The sequence below is a fragment of the Ictalurus punctatus genome, chromosome 13, assembly GCF_001660625.3.
Source record: "Ictalurus punctatus breed USDA103 chromosome 13, Coco_2.0, whole genome shotgun sequence".
Classification (NCBI taxonomy): Eukaryota; Metazoa; Chordata; class Actinopteri; order Siluriformes; family Ictaluridae; genus Ictalurus; species Ictalurus punctatus.
In genome coordinates this window covers 7,905,839-7,914,439 of record NC_030428.2, presented here as the reverse complement: position 1 = coordinate 7,914,439, position 8,601 = coordinate 7,905,839, and the positions used below count along the sequence as shown (strand labels likewise).

General features: G+C 40.5%; 2 non-coding genes across 2 annotated transcripts; both read right to left on the bottom strand.

The window, feature by feature from the left end:
- Positions 1 to 4,445: 4,445 nt before the first annotated feature.
- trnar-ucg (transfer RNA arginine (anticodon UCG)) lies at positions 4,446 to 4,518 on the bottom strand. The gene has a single exon. It is a non-coding gene; the product is annotated as a tRNA-Arg (tRNA).
- A 1,991-nt stretch (positions 4,519 to 6,509) lies between these two features.
- On the bottom strand, positions 6,510 to 6,582 carry trnar-ucg (transfer RNA arginine (anticodon UCG)). Its single transcript has one exon. It is a non-coding gene; the product is annotated as a tRNA-Arg (tRNA).
- Between the last annotated feature and the right edge of the window lie 2,019 nt (positions 6,583 to 8,601).

Sequence of the window (8,601 nt, the reverse complement as noted above, 5' to 3'; positions counted from 1 at the left end):
TTAGACGGTTGCATATTTGTCAATAATGTAGTCCCAATGTAACAATCAAATAAAGGCTCTATTAGCAGTGACATGTTATACATTAAAGCGACGTGGCTCTGTCTGAAATCACACAGCTATGCCACTATATTTAAGCAATATCGCAGGAGAAGGAGAACGGTTACACGCAATGTCTGTTGGTATTCAGTATAACTGCACTCTTGCTTGTGCGATATTGCTTTTATACAACATATTGTAAACAAGAAATTAATATAGAGTAAGTGACACTTCAGACAAATACAGCCAAATGTTGTTTGTTTTTTGCTCTGCTAGCAGAAATAGACCTTGAAGTAGCCGTACTCACTTTATAGCATGTCCGCTAGCTGACTAGTTGATTTGTACATTCCCGTTAAAAAGGTGCTTCTGGCACAGTTGGGATCCCTTCTTCCTTTCCATCTTCATCTGACAAGCTTTCATATTTTAAGTCAAAAGTTACGTCCCTGAAAACTTTCATTTGCCATGCCCACTGATGATGTTAACACGATTGTAGTAACAGTTTCGAACTAGGAAGTAGATTTTTACATGGTGAACTCAGAGGAGCGGAGTGAGACGCACAGTGAAACTCACCAGTGCGGTTATATGAAATATAGGCGCGCTTGGAACATCGTTCAACCAATCAAATTAGTGGACTGATATAACTGTTGCGTATATATTATTTATACCATGGTCTGTCCGAATACTCGATTGTGATTGGCTGGAAGGTGTGTTAAAACCGTGTACAGCACAGGGAGGTCTGGTCAGTTTAATCACCTTTCTAAATTAATGCGCTACCTATAAACAACTATAACCATAGTAGCATACAGTTAAACTCACAGCTTCATTATTAGTAGTCAGACACTGGAATAAAGCTGGTTTGTCGTTGGACGTTCGATATTCTCACATATGTGGGAATTAAGGGACCGTCTCTAAAGTTACATACGACATTGTTAAACAAGTTTCTAACTTCAATAGCATTTGAAGGGAATGACTTACAGTCATATAACCAACTGTAAAGTGTTCATCTAGGTGTCAGCTATAATGCACTCATCTTAGATTTATGATATTTAACAAAATAAACTATTAAATCATATATAAATATTGCCATGTATTTTATTACTGTATGTGTATTACATACACAAAATATACCATAATTTAAAGCTCAATAGCATTTGAAGGGAATGATGTACAGTCACACAACCAACCGTAAAGCGTTCATCTAAATGTCAGGTATGACACCCACCTTTTAGATTTCTGATATTTATTAAAATAAGCTATTAAATCATATGTAAATATTGTCATATATTTTATTACTGCATGGGCTCATACACAAAATACCATAATTTAAAGCTCAATAGCATTTGAAGGGAATGATGTATAGTCATGAAGCCAACTGTAAAGTGTTCATCTAGGTGTCAGGTATGAAGCACACATTTTAAATTATTGATATTTAATAAAATAAACTATTAAATCACATGTAAATTTTATATGAATTTCACTACAGAATGGGCCCATACACAAAATATACCATAATGTAAAGCTCAATAGCAGTCATCATCCCAACTGTAAAGGGTTCATCTAAATGTCAGGTATGACACCCACCTTTTAGATTTCTAATATTAATTAAAATATGCTATTAAATCATATGTAAATATTGCCACGTATTTCACTACAGAATGGGCTCATACACAAAATATACCATCATTTAAAGCTCAATAACATTTGAAGGAAATGATGTACAGTCATGAAGCCAACTGTAAAGTGTTAATCTAGGTGTCAGGTGTGAAGCACACATTTTATATTTTGGATATTTAATAAAATAAACTATTAAATCATATGTAAATTAGACATGAATTTCACTGCAGAATGGGCTAATACACAAAATATGCCATTATTTAAAACTCAATAGCATTTGAAGGGAATGATGTACAGTCACAAAACCAACTGTAAAGTGTTCGACTAGGTGTCAGGTATGACGCACGCCTTTTAGATTTTTGATATTTAACACTTTAATGCATGAACCAAAAAAAAAACTTCACGAATGCATAAAGGGGGTCATATCTTATAATGTTATATAAAATAACTAATGAAAATTAACCTTTTTTTTTTTTTTTTTTTTTTTTTTTTAAATCTTTTTAGTCAAATTATTCTTAAATTGTTCCACAAATTGTAGATGCAGATTTTCCCCGACTGGTGAACCTCCGCCCATTTTTACTTCTGAAAGATTCTCCAAGCAGTCTAGTCTAGTCTAGTAGCAGTCTAATACCAGTGCACTCCATATTCGGAGCTGCATACTTTACATCACACGATTCTGTCGTCTAGCATGTGACTAACTATGTCAAGAAGATTTTGCTTCTTTGCATCAACAAAGGTGGTGTTCCAAGGCAATAAAACAAAGGTAGCCTAAAACTGTAAACAGTAAAGCATGGGTTCATCTGGGATTTGAACCTGGGACCTTTCGCACCTTAAGCAAGAATCATAACCCTAGACCACAACATGTGTGGTAAGACATTACGGGGAATGCCATATTTGTGCAACAATTCTTGGCACCGTTTTAGTCAATGCTTTCAGCTACATCCCGTTGCCAAGATAACAGCACAGAGTCTTCTCCTATAATGCCCGATGTGGTTGGAGAATATATGGCAAGGGATCTGAGACCATTCCTCCGTACAGAATCTCTCCAGATCTGCCAAATTTCAAGGTCCACACCGGTGGACTCTCCTCTTCAATTCACATCACAGGTTTTCTATGGGTTTCAAGTCAGGGGACAAGGACGGCAATGGCAGGACCTTGATTTTGTGAATGCTTTCAACTCAAGTTTGTTTTATTTTTGTTTTGTTTTTTTACTGTGAGAGAGACAATTCCTTGTACGAGCCAAAAAATCCCACATAGGAAGTCAATATTAAGTGGCAGGAACTTGGATTTACTTTGTCGTTCTGATCTGTGCTCAAGATCCTTCATTTGTCCTATATTGGACCAGAGCTGAAAATGAGTTCTCCTAGAACATGCTTTCCCTGAAAAAGGGCTTTTGTGATAAGCAGTCTAGTACCAGAGCTGGACTGCTCACATCACATGATTGTCTTGCCAGCAATTGACTAACTATGTCACAAAGCTTGCTTGGTGATGTTGAGAGTTTGCAAGTTTACATCGGCAGAGTTGGTACTCCAAGGCACTAACCAAAGGTAGGCGAAACCTGAATGGGTGAATTCCAACAAAGGGGCTTTTCTGATCAACAGACTAGCATCAACATTCTCCTCATTCAGAGCTTGACCGTTGAGATCACACCATGACGGGAAGCTTAGTCGTGTTGACTGGTGTCTATGCGTCTAACGTGAATGGTGTCTATGTCTAACGTGACTGCTTTCAACTCAAGTTTGTTTTTTTTTGTTTTGTTTTTTTTTACTGTGAGAGAGACAATTCCTTGTACGAGCCAAAAAATCCCACAAAGGAAGTCAATATTAAGTGGCAGGAACTTGGACTTTACTTTGTGATTTTGATCTGTGCTCAAGATCCTTCATTTGTCCTATATTGGACCAGAGCTGAAAATGAGTTCTCCTAGAACATGCTTTCCCTGAAAAAGGGCTTTTGTGATAAGCAGTCTAGTACCAGAGCTGGACTGCTCACATCACATGATGTCTTGCCAGAAATTGACTAACTACGTCACAAAGCTTGCTTGGTGATGTTGAGAGTTTGCAAGTTTACATCGGCAGAGTTGGTACTCCAAGGCACTAACCAAAGGTAGGCGAAACCTGAATGTGTGAATTCCAATAAAGGGGCTTTTCTGATCAACAGATATTGGACCAGAGCTGAAAATGAGTTCTCCTAGAACGTGCTTTCCCTGAAAAAGGGCTTTTGTGTTAAGCAGTCTAGTACCAGTGCGCTCCATATTCAGAGCCACAAACTTCACATCACATGATTGTGTGGTCTAGCATGTGACTAACTATGTCACTAAACTTGACTGGTAACGTAGAGATTTTGCTACTTTGCATCGCCGAAGGCGGTGTTCCAAGGCAATAAAACAAAGGTAGCCTAAAACTGAAAGGAAGGCGCTTCCTGTGATAAACGGACTAACACCAACAGGGTGTGCGTGGCAGGATTCATCGCCAGTTCACAAGAGCTTTAATCTTGTGCACCACTTGAGCTTCTCACACATTAAACTTTCAGAACAACTTCAAATTGACTGTGTTCATAGAAATCCTGCAGGTTTTCACTACACGCACTTAAAAGGGACAAGCAAGACGGCTCCAGCCGAGAATCGAAAGCGGTTCACAAGAATGGGAAGCTTGCATGGTACCAGCACTCCGATGGTGCGTCTATTTGGTTCTGGATGGTTAATCGTCAAAGCAATTAAAGATGAAGCCTTGCTAGAAAGAGAGCAGACAGGTCTATCTAAAGTGCTGCTGACAACTTGCTATACTCTAGCTGAATCTTGACCCAGATGGGACTCGAACCCACAATCCTCAGCTCCGAAGGCTGATGCCTTATCCATTAGGCCACTGGGCCAACGTGAGCAGCAAGCTGCAGCTGATTTTCTTGCATACACATATACTAGCTACTAGAGGAAACGCTTTTGCATTGATTTAGCACATTCACAGCTACCCTCTAGCCCTTTCCTGGCAGACTTTGGAAAGCCCTGGAACCTTATCTCGTGGTCTGTGTGCAAGATCCTCCATTTTTCCTATATTGGACGAGGGCTGAAATGGATTTATCCTGGAAGGTGTGTTCTCTGAAAAGGGGCTTCCTGTGATAAACAGATTAGCATCAACAAACTCCTTATTCAGAGCTGGACTGTGCACGTCACATGATTGTCTTGCCAGCAATTGACTAACTACGTCACAAAGCTTGCTTGGTGATGTTGAGAGTTTGCAAGTTTTCGTCGGCAGAGGTGGTACTCCAAGGCACTAACCAAAGGTAGGTGAAACCTGAATGGGTGAATTCCAATAAAGGGGCTTTTCTGATCAACAGACTAGCATCAACATTCTCCTCATTCAGAGCTTGACCGTTGAGATCACACCATGACGGGAAGCTTAGTTGTGTTGACTGGTGTCTATGCGTCTAACGTGACTGCTTTCAACTCAAGTTTGTTTTTTTTGTTTTGTTTTTTTTTACTGTGAGAGAGACAATTCCTTGTACGAGCCAAAAAATCCCACAAAGGAAGTCTATATTAAGTGGCAGGAACTTGGACTTTACTTTGTGATTTTGATCTTTGCTCAAGATCCTTCATTTGTCCTATATTGGACCAGAGCTGAAAATGAGTTCTCCTCGAACATGCTTTCCCTGAAAAAGGGCTTTTGTGATAAGCAGTCTAGTACCAGAGCTGGACTGCTCACATCACATGATGTCTTGCCAGAAATTGACTAACTATGTCACAAAGCTTGCTTGGTGATGTTGAGAGTTTGCAAGTTTACATCAGCAGAGTTGGTACTCCAAGGCACTAACCAAAGGTAGGCGAAACCTGAATGGGTGAATTCCAACAAAGGGGCTTTTCTGATCAACAGACTAGCATCAACATTCTCCTCATTCAGAGCTTGACCGTTGAGATCACACCATGACGGGAAGCTTAGTCGTGTTGACTGGTGTCTATGCGTCTAACGTGAATGGTGTCTATGTCTAACGTGACTGCTTTCAACTCAAGTTTGTTTTTTTTTGTTTTGTTTTTTTTTACTGTGAGAGAGACAATTCCTTGTACGAGCCAAAAAATCCCACAAAGGAAGTCAATATTAAGTGGCAGGAACTTGGACTTTACTTTGTGATTTTGATCTGTGCTCAAGATCCTTCATTTGTCCTATATTGGACCAGAGCTGAAAATGAGTTCTCCTACAACATGCTTTCCCTGAAAAAGGGCTTTTGTGATAAGCAGTCTAGTACCAGAGCTGGACTGCTCACATCACATGATGTCTTGCCAGAAATTGACTAACTATGTCACAAAGCTTGCTTGGTGATGTTGAGAGTTTGCAAGTTTACATCGGCAGAGTTGGTACTCCAAGGCACTAACCAAAGGTAGGCGAAACCTGAATGGGTGAATTCCAATAAAGGGGCTTTTCTGATCAACAGACTAGCATCAACATTCCAAGGAAATAAAACAAAGGTAGCCTAAAACTGAAAGGAAGGCGCTTCCTGTGATAAACGGACTAACACCAACAGGGTGTGCGTGGCAGGATTCATCACCAGTTCACAAGAGCTTTAATCTTGTGCACCACTTGAGCTTCTCACACATGAAACTTCCAGAACAACTTCAAATTGGCTGTGTTCATAGAAATCCTGCAGGTTTTCTCAACACGCCCTTAAAAGGGACAAGCAAGACGGCTCCAGCCGAGAATCGAAAGCGGTTCACAAGAATGGGAAGCTTGCATGGTACCAGCACTCCAATGGTGCGTCTATTTGGTTCTGGATGGTTAATCGTCAGAGCAATTAAAGATGAAGCCTTGCTAGAAAGAGAACAGACTGGTCTATCTAAAGTACTGCTGACAACTTGCTATACTCTAGCTGAATCTTGACCCAGATGGGACTTGAACCCACAATCCTCAGCTCCGAAGGCTGATGCCTTATCCATTAGGCCACTGGGCCAACGTGAGCAGCCTGCTCCAGCTGATTTTCTTGCATACACATGTACTAGCTACTCGAGGAAACGCTTTTGGATTGATTTAGCACATTCACAGCTACCCTCTAGCCCTTTCCTGGCAGACTTTGGAAAGCTCTGGAACCTAATCTTGTGATCTGTGTGCAAGATCCTCCATTTTTCCTATATTGGACGAGGGCTGAAACGGATTTATCCTGGAAGGTGTGTTCTCTGAAAAGGGGCTTCCTGTGATAAACAGATTAGCATCAACAAACTCCTTATTCAGAGCTGGACTGCTCACATCACATGATTGTCTTGCCAGCAATTGACGAACTACGTCACAAAGCTTGCTTGGTGATGTTGAGAGTTTGCAAGTTTTCATCACCAGAGCTGGTACTCCAAGGCACTAACCAAAGGTAGGCGAAACCTGAATGGGTGAATTCCAATAAAGGGGATTTTCTGATCAACAGACTAGCATCAACATTCTCCTCATTCAGAGCTTGACCGTTGAGATCACACGATGACGGGAAGCTTAGTTGTGTTGACTGGTGTCTATGCGTCTAACGTGACTGCTTTCAACTCAAGTTTGTTTTTTTTGTTTTGTTTTTTTTTACTGTGAGAGAGACAATTCCTTGTACGAGCCAAAAAATCCCACAAAGGAAGTCAATATTAAGTGGCAGGAACTTGGACTTTACTTTGTGATTTTGATCTGTGCTCAAGATCCTTCATTTGTCCTATATTGGACCAGAGCTGAAAATGAGTTCTCCTCGAACATGCTTTCCCTGAAAAAGGGCTTTTGTGATAAGCAGTCTAGTACCAGAGCTGGACTGCTCACATCACATGATGTCTTGCCAGAAATTGACTAACTACGTCACAAAGCTTGCTTGGTGATGTTGAGAGTTTGCAAGTTTTCATCGGCAGAGGTGGTACTGCAAGGCACTAACCAAAGGTAGGTGAAACCTGAATGGGTGAATTCCAATAAAGGGGCTTTTCTGATCAACAGACTAGCATCAACATTCTCCTCACTCAGAGCTTGACCGTTGAGATCACACCATGACGGGAAGCTTAGTTGTGTTGACTGGTGTCTATGCGTCTAACGTGACTGCTTTCAACTCAAGTTTGTTTTTTTTTGTTTTTTTTTTTTTACTGTGAGACAGACAATTCCTTGTACGAGCCAAAAAATCCCACATAGGAAGTCAATATTAAGTGGCAGGAACTTGGACTTTACTTTGTGATTTTGATCTGTGCTCAAGATCCTTCATTTGTCCTATATTGGACCAGAGCTGAAAATGAGTTCTCCTCGAACATGCTTTCCCTGTAAAAGGGCTTTTGTGATAAGCAGTCTAGTACCAGAGCTGGACTGCTCACATCACATGATGTCTTGCCAGAAATTGACTAACTATGTCACAAAGCTTGCTTGGTGATGTTGAGAGTTTGCAAGTTTACATCGGCAGAGTTGGTACTCCAAGGCACTAACCAAAGGTAGGCGAAACCTGAATGGGTGAATTCCAATAAAGGGGCTTTTCTGATCAACAGACTAGCATCAACATTCTCCTCATTCAGAGCTTGACCGTTGAGATCACACCATGATGGGAAGCTTAGTCATGTTGACTGGTGTCTATGTGTCTAACGTGAATGGTGTCTATGTCTAACGTGACTGCTTTCAACTCAAGTTTGTTTTTTTTTGTTTTGTTTTTTTTACTGTGAGAAAGACAATTCTTTGTACGAGCCAAAAAATCCCACAAAGGAAGTCAATATTAAGTGGCAGGAACTTGGACTTTACTTTATGATTTTGATCTGTGCTCAAGATCTTTTATTTGTCCTATATTGGACGAGGGCTGAAATGGATTTATCCTGGAAGGTGTGTTCTCTGAAAAGGGGCTTCCTGTGATAAACAGATTAGCATCAACAAACTCCTTATTCAGAGCTGGACTGTGCACGTCACATGATTGTCTTGCCAGCAATTGACTAACTACGTCACAAAGCTTGCTTGGTGATGTTGAGAGTTTGCAAGTTTTCATCGGCAG